Genomic DNA, 18,102 nt, shown 5'->3' on the forward strand with positions numbered 1-18,102 from the left:
CAGACACCATGTAGCACTCAGCCTAAATTAGCCTGCGCTAACACTGAGGTGTATATCGGATTACTGCTACCATTCACACATATTCTAGAACTTTATCTGCAGTAATATAAGCCTGCTAGGGTGTATCTGAGGACTATTGCACTGCTTGTAACGACTCATGAACATCGCCATCTATTGGTTTCATAGTCTTATGACAAGACTAAAAATCCAATAGATGGCGCTGTTCATGAGTAGTGTAGATCGCGAATATTGTAATTATTATCGCAAACTTTTCATGCAAAAGCCTACACTAATAATCTTGTCATAAGACTATGAAACCAAAAGATGGCGCTGTTTATTAGTAGTGTAGATTGCAAATTTTGTCTTTCCCATATGTCAATGTTTATGAAAATTAGTTTTTACATGACAAAACTGTATAAAAAGGTTATTGAATAGTATGTTAGGACAATCAGAAAACGTTGTCTCCCTAATGATATTGATCTACAAACCGGATTCCAAAAAAGTTGGGACACTAAACAAATTGTGAATAAAAACTGAATGCAATGATGTGGAGATGGCAAATGTCAATATTTTATTTGTAATAGAACGTAGATGACAGATCAAACGTTTAATCCGAGTAAATGTATCATTTTAAAGGAAAAATAGGTTGATTCAAATTTTCACGGTGTCAACAAATCCCCAAAAAGTTGGGACAAGTAGCAATAAGAGGCTGGAAAAAGTAAATTTGAGCATAACGAAGAGCTGGAAGACCAATTAACACTAATTAGGTCAATTGGCAACATGATTGGGTATAAAAAGAGCTTCTCAGAGTGGCAGTGTCTTTCAGAAGCTAAGATGGGTAGAGGATCACCAATTCCCACAATGTTGCGCAGAAAGATAGTGGAGCAATATCAGAAAGGTGTTACCCAGCGAAAAATTGCAAAGACTTTGCATCTATCATCATCAACTGTGCATAACATCATCCGAAGATTCAGAGAATCTGGAACAATCTCTGTGCGAAAGGGTCAAGGCCATAAAACCATACTGGATGCCCTTGAACTCCGGGCCCTTTAACGACACTGCATGACAAACAGGAATGCTACTGTAAAGGAAATCACAGAATGGGCTCAGGAATACTTCCAGAAACCATTGTCAGTGAACACAATCCACCGTGCCATCCGCCGTTGCCAGCTGAAACTCTACAGTGCAAAGAAAAAGCCATTTCTAAGCAAGATCCACAAGCTCAGGAGTTTTCACTGGGTCAGGGATCATTTAAAATGGAGTGTGGCAAAATGGAAGACTGTTCTGTGGTCAGACGAGTCACGATTCAAAGTTCTTTTTGGAAATCTGGGACGCCATGTCACCCGGACCAAAGAGGACAAGGACAACCCAAGTTGTTCTCAACGCTCAGTTCAGAAGCCTGCATCTCTGATGGTATGGGGTTGCATGAGTGCGTGTGGCATGGGCAGCTTGCATGTCTGGAAAGGCACCATCAATGCAGAAAAATATATTCAGGTTCTAGAACAACATATGCTCCCATCCAGACGTCATCTCTTTCAGGGAAGACCCTGCATTTTTCAAAAAGATAATGCCAGACCACATTCTGCATCAATCACAACATCATGGCTGCGTAGTAGAAGGATCCGGGTACTGAAATGGCCAGTCTGCAGTCCAGATCTTTCACCTATAGAGAACATTTTGTGCATCATAAAGAGGAAGGTGCAACAAAGAAGGCCCAAGACGATTGAACAGTTAGAGGCCTGTATTAGACAAGAATGGGAGAGCATTCCTATTTCTAAACTTGAGAAACTGGTCTCCTCAGTCCCCAGACGTCTGTTGAGTGTTGTAAGAAGAAGGGGAGATGCCACACAGTGGTGAAAATAGCCTTGTCCCAACTTTTTGGGGGATTTGTTGACACCATGAAATTCTGATTCAACATATTTTTCCCTTAAAATGGTACATTTTCTCAGTTTAAACTTTTGTTCCGTGATTTATGTTCTATTCTATTCTGAATAAAATATTAGAAGTTGGCACCTCCACATCATGCATTAAGTTTTTATTCACGATTTGTATAGTGTCCCAACTTTTTGGGAATCTGGTTTGTAGGTGCACCCAAGCCATCCAACAGATCTGAAGTAACTTTGAGGTTTATTGGCTTTCAGTCAGCTGAGAGCTGGTTTGGAATGTCTCATAGTGCACAAGGCTGCCATTGTAAGGTATGCTGACTAAGCCTGTTAGCTATCTCATGGATAGATTGATGGATTGCACATATGTGGCTTTTGGCATATAGCTATTGTTTGGTTGTCTATTGTATGTCATAGATAATAGGAGTCCAAGAGGCATCCAGCTATCCTCTTAATGCTGTTTCTAAACCATTTTGATGGGGTTTCCATTAATTTCTAACCTTTTTTTGCCAACCAGACACCCTCTTCTCTTCTGAGCAGGGGGTGCCTGTGGGTACTCCCATTGGCTCCCATTGTGCTCGGTAGAGCACACGAGCATACCAATGTGTTCAGCCCAAGCACACAAGCACTTTGGTGATTGATCAACTCTACTGGGTAATAGTGACCACAATATAATTTTTTGGGCATTTAAATAATACAAATTTGGGGGTCAGCTGTTGTCTTTGAAAATTACAAAGAACTTAATAAAATATGAAAAAATATGAAATGGACAACAGGCAAAACAGCCTGTGGCAAAAGAGAGCAAAACAAATCCCAGAAAATTCTTTAACTATATAAATGCTAAAAAAAACAAGGTCAGAGCAGGTAGGCCCCTAAATAACGGTAAAGGGGGATGGTCACTGAAGATAAGGAAAAAACAGAGTTCCTAAATGGGTTCTTTAGCTCTGTATATACAAAATACTAGGGAGCTGATATCTGTGGTGCCAGGGCTGTTAGTACATCCAGTAATATACTCAGCTGGCTAACTGCAGATATGGTCCAAGCTCTACAGCAAGTAGTTGAGGAGCCAACCGGAAGGAGGCCATTTTAGATTTAGTATTCACAAATGGGAATTTGGTATCTGGTATTACTGTAGGGGAAAGTTTGGGATCTAGTGATCACCAGTCAGTGTTGTTTACTATAAGTACAGTGACTGAGTCACACCACACAAAAACAGAAGTTTTAGATTTTAGAAAAACTGACTTTTCTAAAATTAGATTAGTGGTAGACGAGTCCCTATCAGACTGGAACAGTTTCAATGGAGTCCAGGAGAAATGGGACTAGTTAAAAGTGGCACTATTGAAGGCAACAGATAATTGCATTAGGCTTGTCAGTAAGAGCAAAAAAAGGAAGAGACCACTGTGGTACTCAGCAGAAGTGGCCAAAATCATTAAAAACAAAAAGACAACATTTAGTAATTAGAGATGGCCTTGTGGTTCGCCCGGCGGTCATTTCGCAGCAAACTTTACGTGTTCGCGATTCGCTAAACATGCAAACATATGGAGATATTTGCACCCGCCATATTATTTTACATTGTGAAGAACTTTGACCCATGACACATCCATCAGGTGGTACAGGACAGCCAATTGAGACGTTTCAGCACATGGACTCACCCCCTACATTATAAATAAACCTGATCTGGCCGCCATTTTACATTCAGTGTTTTGCCGGTGTAGGGAGAGGTTGCTGTGTGGAGCAGGGACAGACTGTTAGGGACACCAAACGCTAGATAATAGGGCCACAAAAGTCTTTCTAAGGACTGGTATAGCTGTGCTATCGATAGACGTGATACTTTTTTATAATGAGTCCAAAACACATAGATCTATATATTGATCACCTGTAAGTCAGGGGCCTAGGGGCTAGGGGCTTACTAGGGCCATTTTTATATAAGGTAAGGTTCCGGACGGGGTCGCTCTTATCAGGGCGGGTAGTCTGTGGTTAGGCTATCAGGGCCAGAATAGCACCCCCTGTAGGGCAATATCAGGGACAGTTCTTTGCCCACCCTGTCCTTCAATACCACATCATCATCTAGTCCAGGGATAGATGTTTTTTGCTTTCCCTCCGGGATTCATGGATGTGCACTGGAACAGCCCGAATTGTGGTAGGACATATGGTTTCTCATTTGGTGCCACCGAGCACCTGATTTAGTGCCGCCGAGCACCTGATTTACTGCCGTCGATCACTTGTTATTGCCGACCACATCTATGCTTTTTGGTTAACTTTAATACATTTATTTATTTTCATTTTGAGGGATATCTTTTCCATTCACACGTCCGCAAAATGGGTCCGCATCCGTTCCGCAATTTTTTGGAACGGGTGCAGACTCATTCAATTCAATTTCAATGTGGCCGGAATGTGCTGTCCGCATTTGCGGATCTGCACTTCCGCATCCGTGCTTCTGTTTCCGCAAAAAAATATAACATGTCCAATTCTTGTCCGCAATTGCAGACAAGATTAGGCATTTTCTAATATAGTGCCGGCGATGTGCGGTCCGCCAATTGCGGAATGCAGATTGCCTGTGTCAGTGATTTGCGGATCCGCAAAACAATTATGGACGTGTGAGTGAACCCTCATAGTAACATTATTAAAAGTTACGTTTTATCTTTATGTATATTCTAATGGATTGCCTTCCTTGTACAATGTTATAATATACTTTCTATGTTCTATCTCCTAGCAACCGTGCGTGAAAATCGCACCGCATCCGCACTTGCTTGCGGATGCTTGCGATTTTCACGCAGCCCCATTCACGTCATGAAAAATGCAGAAAATAGAACATGCTGTGATTTTCACGCAACGCACAAGTGATGTGTTAAAATCATTGCTCGTATTGCACAGCCCCATAGAAATGAATGGGTCCGGATTCAGTGCGGGTGCAATGCGTTCACGTCACGCATTGAACCCCCTCGGAAAATTTGCTTGTGTGAAAGGGGCCTTAAGGAGAGGAGTGTGGAATATCTAAAATCCCATGGATTGAAAGATGAAAAATTGTTTTTTTTTCAGGGAGATCATGGCAAACTAATCTTATAGATTTTTTTGATTGGGTGACTAAAATAATAGATGGCGGAGGTGCAGTAGACATCGCTTATCTAGACTTTAGTAAGGCTTTTGGTACTGTCCCACATAGAAGGCTTATCAATAAATTGCAGTCTTTGTGCTTGGACTCCCATATTGTTGAATGGATTAGGCTAGTGAGGCCCAACCTACGTCCCGCGGGCCAAATCCTGCCCGCAAAGCTGTGTCATGCAGCCCGTGCAGTGCCGTTGGCATCAGGCAGCGAACTATGTGTGAGCGCTAATCTTGGCCGTCCATTGCCATTCAGTGAATCATTAACTGAATGGCTCAGACGGGATGAGCGCAGCCAGCATTGACAGACAGAGGAGGGGAGGTCACGTGGGCAGGGCCGCAGCAGGGGGCTCATCCTATAAAGTAGAATGCGTGCTCTGAATCAGGGAGTGTGCGCGCACCTATCTCACTCACTTCTGTGCTTGCCGCCCTCACCTTCCTCCAGGTAGGAAAACACTTTCCATCTTTGCAGCCGCTCGCTCGATCCAGCTCCTCTCTAGTCCTCCTGAAAACTGCTGTGTGCCTTGTAGTGTTCACTGCAGCCGAGCTGAGCCTGCTGCTGGTGTGTGTGTCAGGGCATATTACTGTGAAGGGGGCACAGAGGGCATTATTACTATTAAGGGGTCACAATGGGCATTATTACTATGGAGGGGGCATGATGGGCATTATTATTGTGAAGCGGGAACAGAGGAAATTACTACTGTGAAGGGGGCACATAGGGCATTACTATTACAAAATGTCCAAATGTGTCCCCTTTACAGTGGTTATGCCCAGATTTGCAACCTTCACAGTGGTAATGCCCAGATTTGCCCCTTCACAGTGGTAATGCCCATATGTGCCCCCTTCACAGTGGTAATGCCCATATGTGCCCCCTTCACAGTGGTAATGCCCAGATGTGCCCCCTACACAGTGGTATTGCCCAGATGTGCCCCCTTCACAGTGGTAATGCCCAGATGTGCCCCCTTCACAGTGGTAATGCCCAGATGTGCCCCCTTTCACAGTGGTAATGCCCAGATGTGCCCCCTTTCACAGTGGTAATGCCCAGATGTGCCCCCTTTACAGTGGTAATGCTCAGATGTGCACCCTTCACAGATAAAATGCTCAGATATTAGCCCCTTTACAATAGTAATGCTTATATGTGCCCCCTCACAGTGTTAGCATTTCTTTCTGGCAAAGCTACCTGGTTCTGACCTGCAAAATATATACCATGTCTAGGGTGGCCCTCAGACGAAAAATGGTTTGGCACCACTGGATTTGGCTGAGAGACAAACAACAGAGGATTGTAGTCAATGGAGTATATGCAGACCATGGTCTTGTTACCAGTGGGGGATCTTTTATGGGACCCATATTGTTTAATATCCTTATCAGCGAAATTGCAGAAGGCCTCGATGGTGAGGTGTGTCTTTTTGCTAAAGACACAAAGATTTGTAACAGGGTTGATGTTCCTGGAGGGATACACCAAATGGAAAAGGATTTAGGAAAACTAGAGGAATGGTGAAAAATCTGGCAACTAAAATGTAATGTTGATAAGTGCAAGATAATGCACCTGGGGCGTAAAAACCCAAGAGCAGAATGTAAAATCAGTTATACAGTCCTAACCTCAGTATCTGAGGAAAGGGATTATTTCAGAAGGTAGGCAGACAATGTCATAGAGCAGCAGGAGATGCTAGCAGAATGCTTGGGTGTATAGGGAGAGGCATTACCAGTAGAAAGAGGGAGGTGCTCATGCCGCTCTACAGAGCACTAGTGAGACCTCATTTGGAGTATTGTGCTCAGTACTGGAGACCATATCTCCAGAAGGATATTGATACTTTGGAGAGAGTTCAGAGAAGAGCTACTAAACTAGTACATGGATTGCAGGATAAAACTTACCAGGAAAGACTAAAGGACCTTAACATGTATAGCTTGGAAGAAAGACGAGACAGAGGGGATATGATAGAGACTTTTAAATACATAAAGGGAATCAACAAGGTAAAAGAGGAAAGAATATTTAAAAGAAGAGAAACTGCTACAAGAGGACACAGTTTTAAATTAGAGGGGCAAAGGTTTAAAAGTAGAGTTGAGCGGAGTCCTGGATGTTCGGGTTCGACGGGTTCGGCTGAACTTTACAAAAAAGTTCAAGTTCGGGACCCGAACTTGACCCCGAACCCCATTAAAGTCAATGGGGACCCGAACTTTTGAGCACTAAAATGGCTGTAAAAATGTGATGGAAAGGGCTAGAGGGCTGCAAATGGCATCAAAATGTGGTTAAGAGAATGGCAAATTCTTTGCAAACAAATGTGGATAGGGAAATAACTTTAAATTCCATAAAATACGTAAAAATAAAAAATAATCTTGATCTAGGAGGACGAGGTCCATATGGAGTAGGAGGTTGAGGAGGCGGTGGATGTGGCGGTGTAGGTGGAAGCGGCGGTGGAGGAGGAGGTAGTCTACACTGCTTTCTGGTTTTAAATTTATTTATATATTTTTTTAAATTAGCGTACACCCCAAAATATTGGGAAATATAACCTGTGATAACCCCCTCCAGTCGTGCTAAACACACGTTCAGACAATACACTGGCTGCAGGGCAGGCCAGCACCTCCAAGGGGTAAAGGGCAAGCTCAGGCCATGTACCCAATTTGGAGACCAAGAAGTTGCAGGGAGCAGAACCATCAAACGTACTGCCCCACCATGTCGCACATCCCTGTGATGTTCACGATCCAATTGGATATCTGCTCTATCAACTTTCGATGTTCTTTTCTGCGCCTACCATGTTGATCACGGTTATCGGCGAATCAGAGGTAGCGTGAGAAAGAGAGACCACATCCAAGGGAGATCAATGGATGAAATTTATATTTTATTGAGTGGAAATATGGGAGAAGCTATTAAAACAGAATAATTGAAGGAAAGTAGGGGGCGTGCGGCAATTACCCACTCCCGACTCGGAGAGGTAGTGACGATAAAAACAATACAGGACTCTTAAGATGCCCTGCTATTGGAATGATTAATACAAAATTACACAGAATGTCACTGCAATATATTTTTTATTTGGAAATGTTAGCCAGGAGAGGCCCTGCTGCCGCTTTGTTGACTCTAGATAACTTCTGCCTGACCCCACGTTCCTGTGACGTCCACCATCCATTTGGGTATCTTCTCTATCAACTTTCGATGTTCTTTTCTGTGCCTAGCATGTTGATCACGGTTATCGGCGAATCAGGGTTCCACGCCAGAGATGGTGCATGAAAAAGGGAGACCTCATCCAAAGGAGGTCAATGTCTGCAATTGGAGGAAGCGGAAATGTGGGACAAATTATTAAACCAGAAGGATCGAAGGAAAGGGCCAATTGAAGATGAATTTTAGATGTTTAAGTCCCTGTCACCTATGCAGAGTAGGTGTTTTTCATCACCAGAAATGGGTTAATGTCACCCACCAATGGAACAGAATATTTTAAAAAATTTCGGTCCCTGTGACCTATGCAGCGCAGGGGTTTATTGACGTAAAAAATTGCAAAATGTCAACTCAAGAATGTAACAGAAAAATGTGTGAAATTTATTAACCTGTCTACCAGGTAGAGTAGGGGTCTATCACAGCCAAAAATTGTGGAATGTCACCTGGAAATGTAAAAGAAACATTAGTGAAATTTATTAAGATGTCAACAAGGTAGAGCAGGGGTATATCACAGCCAAAAATTGTGGAATGTCACCTGGAAATGTAAAAGAAACATTAGTGAAATTTATTAAGATGTCAACAAGGTAGAGCAGGGGTATATCACAGCCAAAAATTGGCGAATTTAACCCAAAAATGTAACAGACCAATTTGTGAAATTATATAAAATAAGATACGTACAAATAAAAAAAAAATTGATTTATGAGGTGGAGGTCCATATAGAGTAGGATTTTGAGGAGGCTGTGGACGTAGCGGTGTAGGTGGAAGCGGCGGAGGAGGAGGATGAGGTGGCCAACACTGGGTTTTGGTTTAATTTTTTTTTATTAGGGTACAGCCAAAAGAGTGTGAAATACAACAATGAGCAATTGCGCTTCAGTATAACAATGGCTGGTTAGTGCCGTATACATGTCTATTCTGCACAAGGTACGGATAAGTCCTGTGGGATCCATGCCTGGTTCATTTTAATGAACGTGAGCTTGTCCACATTGGCTGTGGACAGGTGGCTGCGATTGTCTGTGATAACGCCCCCTGCCGTGCTAAACACATGTTAAGACAATACACTAGCTGCAGGGCAGGCCAGCACCTCCAAGATGTAAAGGGCAAGCTCAGGCCATGTGCCCAATTTGGAGACCCTGAAGTTGAAGAGGGCAGACCGGTCATTCAGTTCGTGTAGGCGTGTACACACATACTGCTCCACCATGTTGGTGAAATTCTGCCTCCTGCTAAGACGTTCCATATCAGCTGGTGGTGCTGGTTGTTGTGGCCTGCTGACAAAGCTTTTCCAAATTTCGGCCAGGCTAACCCTGCCTTCTGAGGTGCTGGCGGTGCCCCAGCTGAGTTGGCGGCCTCTTCCTCCTCCTCTGCCTTTGCCTTGTGCTTGCACTGTGCCCCCGCTGTCAGGTGGGAATGCCACCAGCAGTGCGTCTACCAGTGTGCGCTTGTACTCGTGCATCTTACAATCACACTCCAGTGAGGGAATTAAGGATGGTACGTTGTCCTTGTAACGGGGATCCAGCAGTGTGGCCACCCAGTAATCAGCACAAGTTAGAATGTAGGCTACTCGGCGGTCGTTGCGGAGACACTGCAGCATGTAATCGCTCATGTGTGCCAGGCTGCCCAGAGGCAACGAAAAGCTGTCCTCTGTGGGAGGTGTATCGTCTGTGTCCTCTGTATCCCTCCAGCCACGCACCAGTGATGACCATGAGCTGGTCTGGGTGATACCCTGCTGTGAACAAGGTTCCTCCTCCTCCATCTCCTCCTCCTCATCCTCCACCTCGTCATCCTCCAGAACTGTGCCCTTGTTTGACAATTGTGTATCTGGCGTTTGTGGGTGCAGGAACCCACCCTCTGAGCAACTTGTGAATGACTGGCCTGAAACACTACAAATGATCCCTCTTCCACCTCCTCCTCCTGTACCACATCCTCTTCCATCATCGCCAGCAGCGACTCACCCATGCGTGCTGCAGCTGAATCTCCACTATCGCCTGTTGCTGCTCACACAGTCTAACCAGCATGTGCAAGGTGGAGTTTCACCTTGTGGGCACGTCACATATGAGGTTGTGAGCGGGAAGGCCGAAATTACGCTGCAGCGCTGATAGGTGAGCAGCAGAAAGGTGAGAATGCCGAAAGCGTTCACACATGGCCCGCACTTTATGCAGCAGCGCTGAATTATCAGGGTCATTTTTAAGGAACCTCTGCACCACCAAATTCAGCACATGCGCCAGGCAAGGGATGTGCGTCAAAACGGCTAGTCCCAGAGCTGCTATGAGATTTCGCCCATTATCGCACACCACCAGGCCGGGCTTGAGGCTCACTGGCACCAACCACTCATCGGTCTGTTTTTCAAGGCCCGTCCACGGCTCCTGTGCGGTGTGGGGTTTGTCCCCCAATTAGATGCGTTTTAAAACTTCCTGCTGTCGTTTACCCCTGGCTGTGCATAAGTTGGTGGTGAAAGTGTTATGCTGACCGGATGAAGAGCCGGTAGAGGATGAGGAAGTGGAGTAGGAGGAGGAAGCAAACTGAAGCGCCCTGCAATCCTCGGCGGTGGAATGACATTTGGCAAACTACTATCCGCCTTAGGCTCAGCTGCCTCTGCATTTACCCAGTGTGCTGTTATGGAGATATAAAGTCCCTGACCATGCTTACTGGTCCACGTATCTGTAGTGAGGTGCACCTTGCCACAGATGGGGTTGCACAGTGCACACCTGATTTTGTCCCCCACTTGGTTGTGCAGGGAAGGGATGGCATGCCTGGAAAAGTTGTGGCGGCTGGGCACGACGTAATGTGGGACAGCCACCGCCATAAGGCTTTTAAATCTCTCCGTCTCCACCAGACGGAATGACAGCATTTGAAAGGCCAGTAATTTTGAAATGCTGGCATTCAGGGCCAGGGATCGTAGGTAGGTAGGGGGGTACTTCCTCTTCCGATCCAGTGTTTGGGAGATGGAGAGATGAACGCTTCCATGGGACATTGTGGAGATTCTTGGTGACCAAGATGGTGGTGTTGCTGGAAGATCCTCTGTTTGCGGGGTGGCAGGTGGCACTGTCACTCCAGAGGTGGATAAAGAGGCCGAGACTGCAGCAGAAGAAGAAGCAGGAGGAGCCAGAGACCTTTCTTGGTTTTTGAGGTGTCTATTCCATTGCAGCTAGTGCTTTGCACTTAGATGCCTGGTCATGCAGGTTGTGCTCAGGTTGAGAACATTTATGCCTCGCTTCAGGCTCTGATTGCACAGCGTGCAAACCACTCGTGTCTTGTCATCAGCACATTGTCTGTGCAACTGGCACGCCAGGGAACTCCTTGGAGCTGGCTTGGGTGTGCTTGGTCCGTTGCTGCGGTGGGCAGTAGCAGGTGTACTTTCTAGGGGACGGCCGCTCTGTTTTTGCACCCTGCTCCCTCTTCTGCTGTGCTGGTGGTTCTGTGCCACCACCGCCTCTTCCTCCAAACTACACAGGTCACTCACATGAGCTTGATTCCATCTCGGATAGAGGACCTCATCGTCCTCCACATCATCTTCCACCCAGTCTTCACCCCTGCCTTGTCGGTCTGCACACTTTTGATAGCCACAGCAGTTGGCACCAACCAGCAGTTGGAACCTAGATAACCCTGGTGGCCCTCAAATGCCCTAATGGTAATGACAGGGCAGAGACAACCCGCTTCTTCCCTGGTGAAGGAACCTGTCACGGCTGAGGATGGGGGAAACCCTCAGCCGTGCGATGCCAGGTGGTGTAGTGGCTACTCGGCCATGAGAACAGCATAGGGAGCAGGTCACCTCCTCACGCATCCCTACCCTGACCCTAACTCCTAACCTGCATGGGCCGACCTTTAAGGTAGGAGGACCCATGCGCAGGAACCTCGGAGCCCTGTCTTACCCTCCGCAGATCCCTGAGCTAGGAGCTGGGTAAGACGACCTACTCCTCCTTGGCACGGAGGAGCAGGAGTCTCAATGGCAAAGCTGTTGGGAAAAGGGGAACATGAACAGCCTCACGGGAATGGCAGGCGAACACCAAGTTCCACCAACCTGCCACAGCCTTGCTGACTGGATCCCTGCACAGACAGGAACCCAGAACCGTGACCTGCACCAAAACATAAGAAGGTCCCAACAGAACAACATACAACCACACACGCATAAAGACATCAAACACTACAATACTTTTTCTTTATGACCACAGGGGTGGCTCTCACTGGCAAGGAAGATGGAGGTCACAGGAGGCTGCTCCAGCAAGCATGGCTGAAGCAACCCACTGAGCCATGCTAACACTCACCCAGTGACATCACACACACACACACTGGGAAGGGAGTTAACCCTTCCAGCACCACAGAAGGGAAAACACACATATAGGGGAAAGTGTCCAACTGCATCACACACTGTGGCTGTTGCCGCTGGCAACGACATGGGTGGCAACCATGTCCAGGGAGTCAGCCCGAAGGCCGAGACAGTGCCACCACATGTACAGACTACAACAAACGTTGCCACGGGCAACCACAGTGCGGGGAAGGATGTCAGTGCACACCACAAAACACCGTGCACACAGACATACCAAAAGTGCATACACACATGCACACAACTCCCAGGGAACCGCACACAATGCTGTTGTCCGCGGCAACCGCACTGAGGCTAACTACATTATGCCTCAGCTGCGGTTGACACAACAACCAAAACCGCGGGCAACTGTATGCGGCTCCCCAGGAGTCCTCTATTATTTAATTTATTTATTAATGATATCAAGGATGGGATTATAAGCACAATTTTTATTTTAGGCTACTTTCACACTTGCGGCAGGACGGATCCAGCAGGCTGACCTCCCTGTCGGATCCGTCCTTCCGCTGTTTTGCCGTATCGCCGGACCGCCGTTTCGTCCCCATTGACTATAATGGGGACGGGGGCTGAGCTCCGGCGCAGCACGGCAGTGCACGGAGAAAGCCGCCGGACTAAAAAGTCCTGCATGTCTGACTTTTTAGACTGGCAGCTTTCGCCGTGCACCGCAATGGAGACGGAGCGGCGGTCCGGCAATACGGCGAAACAGCGGAAGGACGGATCCGACAGGGAGACCAGCCTGCCGGATCCGTCCTGCCGCAAGTGTGAAAGTAGCCTTAGCAGATGACACCAAGCTATTTAGTACTGTGCAGTCTAAGGAAGATGTACACAAACCACAAGCTGACTTTGACATCAACTTTGCAATTGTGGATAAATGTAAAGTTCTGCATCTGGGTAGTAATAATCTAAGTGCTTCATATGTCCTAGGAGTAGTAACTCTGGGAGAATCACTTTTCAAAAAGGATTTGGGTGTACTTGTAGATCGTAGATGAAATAACAGCATACAATGTCAATCAGCTGCTTGTAAGGCTAGCAGGATATTGTCATGTATTAAGTGAGGCATGGACTCGCGGGACAGGGATGTAATATTACCACTTTTACCACTTTACAAAGCGTTGGTGCGGCCTCACCTGGAACATGCAGTTCAGTTCTGGGCACCAGTCCATAGAAAAGATGCCCTGGAGCTGCAAAAAGTACAGAGGAGAGCAACAAAAAATTTTGAGGGGCCTGGAGAGTCTTAGGAAAGATTAAAATAATTAAATGTATTTAGTCTTGAGAAGAGACATCTAAAGGGGGAACATTATTAAACTGTTCAAATATATAAATGGGCCATACAAAAAATATGGTGAAAAGCTGTTCAATGTAAAATGCCCTAAAAAGACAAGGAGGCACTGCCTGCGACTGGAGAAGAAAAAGTTCAGTCTCCAGAGAGGCCAAGGCTTCTTCAGTCTGCCACAGAGGACCCCCAGAAATGGCAGATGGGTTACTGTAGGTTCTGGAAGACTTAGAGTGGTGGATAGAAGACATGTCCCACAGTCGGTGATTCTCCAAAATTCATTTGCAGCACTCTCAGAATGTAAGGACAACATGGATATGGACTCAGGCACAGAGGGTGAGAAACCATCGACTCCTATGTCTAATGTATGCAAGACTGCAGCCAAGGACAAAAAAGATAAAGTGAAGTCTCAAAGGAAGCAGCTGTTGCTGGGTGATTCAATCATAAGAAGTGTGGAGCTTAAAGAAAATGGTTTTGTGAGATGTCTCCCTGGGGCTACTGCTAGAAGAGATAGAAGACGTATTATTAATATTGTTAAGCAAGCAAAGCAGGAAGGGGACGTGGATGTTCTTGTCCATCTAGGGACAAATGACCTGGCTTGCAATGAAGTGTCAGAGGTGAAAAAATCTTTTATCACACTTGGTAATGACGTACAGGATTTTGCATCCACCATTTCATTTTCTGAAGTTCTGCCTGTGCATAATGTTCAGAATGATAGGCAGAGGCGCATAAAGGAGTTCAACACATGGCTTGGTAAATGGTGTCAAGAGCAAGGATTTGGCTTTGTTTCTCATAATAGCTCTACTTGGAATAGAAAGGAACTGTACAAAAAAGATGGTTTGCATCTTTCTCTCAAAGGAACAAATGTACTTAGTGAACAACTCCAAGAATTTGCGAAAGAGTATTTAAACTAGGAAGGGGGGGCAAAAGAGTGAAAATAAAAGAGTCCAATTGCCCCCCGAAACAATGCCAGAACAGGTCAGAAGCACAGAGGGTAAGAAATAAGCTCCGAGTCCTCTCTACAAATGCTCGCAGTTTAGGTAAAAAAATCAATGAACTTGGGTCAATAATGGCATCTGAGAATGTAGATTTAGTGGCTGTTACGGAGACATGGTTTAATGAAAGAAATGACTGGGACATAACCATACCAGGGTACTCTTTATACAGAAGAGACAGAGAAGGCAAGAAAGGAGGAGGAGTGGCCCTGTATGTGAAAGATAGCATTAAATCTAACCTAATACAAGTTGGTGAGGCCAACATAGAGTCCGTTTGGGTTACGTTGCAGTTTGCTAATCATGCAGTAACTCGTGTAGGTGTGATATATAGACCACCTGATCAAGTTAAAGAACTAGATGATCTACTAGTTGAAGAAATAGCTAAAATGACAATGAAAGGAGAAGTTATCATTATGGGAGATTTCAATCTTCCAGATATAAACTGGAAAACCAAAATAGCAAGTTCTACCAGGAGTACAGATATTCTAAATTCCCTACTGGGGTTATCCCTACAACAAATGGTTGAGGAGCCAACCCGGAGGGAGGCCATTTTGGATTTGATATTCACAAATGGGGATTCGGTATATGATGTCATTGTCGGCGAAACCTTGGGATCTAGTGATCACCAGTCAGTGTGGTTTAATATAAGAACTGTGAAAGAGTCCCACCACACAAAAACAAAAGTTTTAGATTTTAGAAAAACAGACTTTTCAAAAATGAAATTAGTCATAAATGAGTCCTTATCAGACTGGAACAGATTACATGGAGTCCAGGAGAAATGGGACTACTTAAAAGGTGCATTATTGAAGGCAACAGAAAATTGCATTAGACTTGTTAGTAAAAGCAAAAAAAGGAAGAGACCACTGTGGTACTCAGCAGAAGTGGCCCAAATCATTAAAAATAAAAAGCTAGCATTTTGTAATTATAAAAAAACCCAGAGCAATGAAGATAAGGAAATCTACAAGATTAGGCAGAAAGAGGCCAAGCAAGTTATAAGAACTTCTAAAGCTCAGGCAGAAGAAAAACTAGCTCAGTCTATGAAAAAAGGGGATAAGACATTCTTCAGATATATAAATGAAAAAAGGAAATTAAAACAAGGAATAACTAAATTAAAAATAAAGGACGGAAGGTATGTAGAAGAGAATAAAGGGCTAGCCGACTGCCTGAATGAATATTTCTGTTCAGTTTTTACAAAAGAAAAAGAAGGAGAAGGACCTCCACTAGAAAGGATGACTATTAAATCGTTTGATGCATGTGTCTTTACAGAGGAAGATGTTCTAAGTTTGCTGTCTAAAGTGAAGACAAATAAGTCACAGGGGCCTGATGAGATACACCCAAAATTATTAAAAGAGCTTAGTGGGGAGCTGGCAAAACCGTTAACAGATTTATTTAACCAATCATTAGTAACAGGAGTCGTCCCGGAAGATTGGAAACGGGCAAATGTCGTGCCCATTCACAAGAAAGGTAGTAGGGAGGAATCGAGCAACTATAGACCAGTGAGTCTGGCATCAATAGTAGGCAAATTAATGGAAACCCTATTAAAGGATAGGATTGTGGAACATCTAAAATCCCATGGATTGCAAGATGAAAAACAACATGGGTTTACTTCAGGGAGATCATGTCAAACAAATCTTATAGATTTTTTTGACTGGGTGACTAAAATAATAGACGGTGGAGATGCAGTAGACATCGCATATCTAGATTTTAGTAAGGCTTTTGACACTGTCCCACATAGAAGACTTATCAATAAACTGCAGTCATTGAGCATGGACTCCCATATTGTTGAGTGGATTAGGCAGTGGCTGAGTGACAGGCAACAGAGGGTTGTAGTCAATGGAGAACATTCAAAACAAGGTCATGTTACCAGTGGGATTCCACAGGGATCTGTACTGGGACCAATTTTGTTTAATATCTTCATAAGTGATATTGCAGAAGGCCTCGATGGTAAGGTTTGTCTTTTTGCTGATGACACAAAGATATGTAACAGGGTTGATGTTCCTGGAGGGAAACGCCAAATGGAAAAGGATTTAGGAAAACTAGAAGAATGGTCAGAACTCTGGCAACTGAAATGTAATGTGGATAAGTGCAAGATAATGCACCTGGGGCGTAAAAACCCAAGGGCAGAATATAGAATATTTGACACAGTCCTGACCTCAGTATCTGAGGAAAGGGATTTAGGAGTAATTATTTCAGAAGACTTAAAGGTGGGAAGACAATGTAATAAAGCAGCACGAAATGCCAGCAGAATGCTTGGATGTATAGGGAGAGGTATAAGCAGTAGAAAGAGTGAAGTGCTTATGCCGCTGTACAGATCACTGGTGAGACCTCACTTGGAGTATTGTGCGCAGTACTGGAGGCCATATCTCCAGAAGGATATAGATACTCTAGAGAGAGTTCAGAGAAGAGCTACTAAACTAGTACATGGATTGCAGGATAAAACTTACCAGGAAAGGTTAAAATACCTTAATATGTATAGCTTGGAAGAAAGAAGAGACAGAGGGGATATGATAGAAACTTTTAAATACATAAAGGGAATCAACTCGGTAAAGGAGGAGAGCATATTTAAAAGAAGAAAAACTACCACAAGAGGACACAGTTTTAAATTAGAGGGGCAAAGGTTTAAAAGTAATATAAGGAAGTATTACTTTACTGAGAGAGTAGTGGATGCATGGAATAGCCTTCCTGCAGAAGTGGTAGCTGCAAATACAGTGGAGGAGTTTAAGCATGCATGGGATAGGCATAAGGCTATCCTTCATATAAGATAGGGCCAGGGACTATTCATAGGATTCAGATATACAAACCGGATTCCAAAAAAGTTGGGACACTATACAAATCATGAATAAAAACTGAATGCAATGATGTGGAGATGGCAAATGTCAATATTTTATTTGTAATAGAACGTAGATGACAGATCAAATGTTTAATCCGAGTAAATGTATCATTTTAAAGGAAAAATACGTTGATTCAAAATTTCACGGTGTCAACAAATCCCAAAAAAGTTGGGACAAGTAGCAATAAGAGGCTGGAAAAAGTAAATTTGAGCATAACGAAAAGCTGGAAGACCAATTAACACTAATTAGGTCAATTGGCAACATGATTGGGTATAAAAAGAGCTTCTCAGAGTGGCAGTGTCTCTCAGAAGCCAAGATGGGTAGAGGATCACCAATTCCCACAATGTTGCGCAGAAAGATAGTGGAGCAATATCAGAAAGGTGTTACCCAGCGAAAAATTGCAAAGACTTTGCATCTATCATCATCAACTGTGCATAACATCATCCGAAGATTCCGAGAATCTGGAACAATCTCTGTGCGTAAGGGTCAAGGCCGTAACACCATACTGGATGCCCGTGATCTCCGGGCCCTTAAACGACACTGCACCACAAACAG

Source organism: Bufo gargarizans, chromosome 4 (genome assembly GCF_014858855.1).
Source record: "Bufo gargarizans isolate SCDJY-AF-19 chromosome 4, ASM1485885v1, whole genome shotgun sequence".
NCBI classification, from domain to species: Eukaryota; Metazoa; Chordata; class Amphibia; order Anura; family Bufonidae; genus Bufo; species Bufo gargarizans.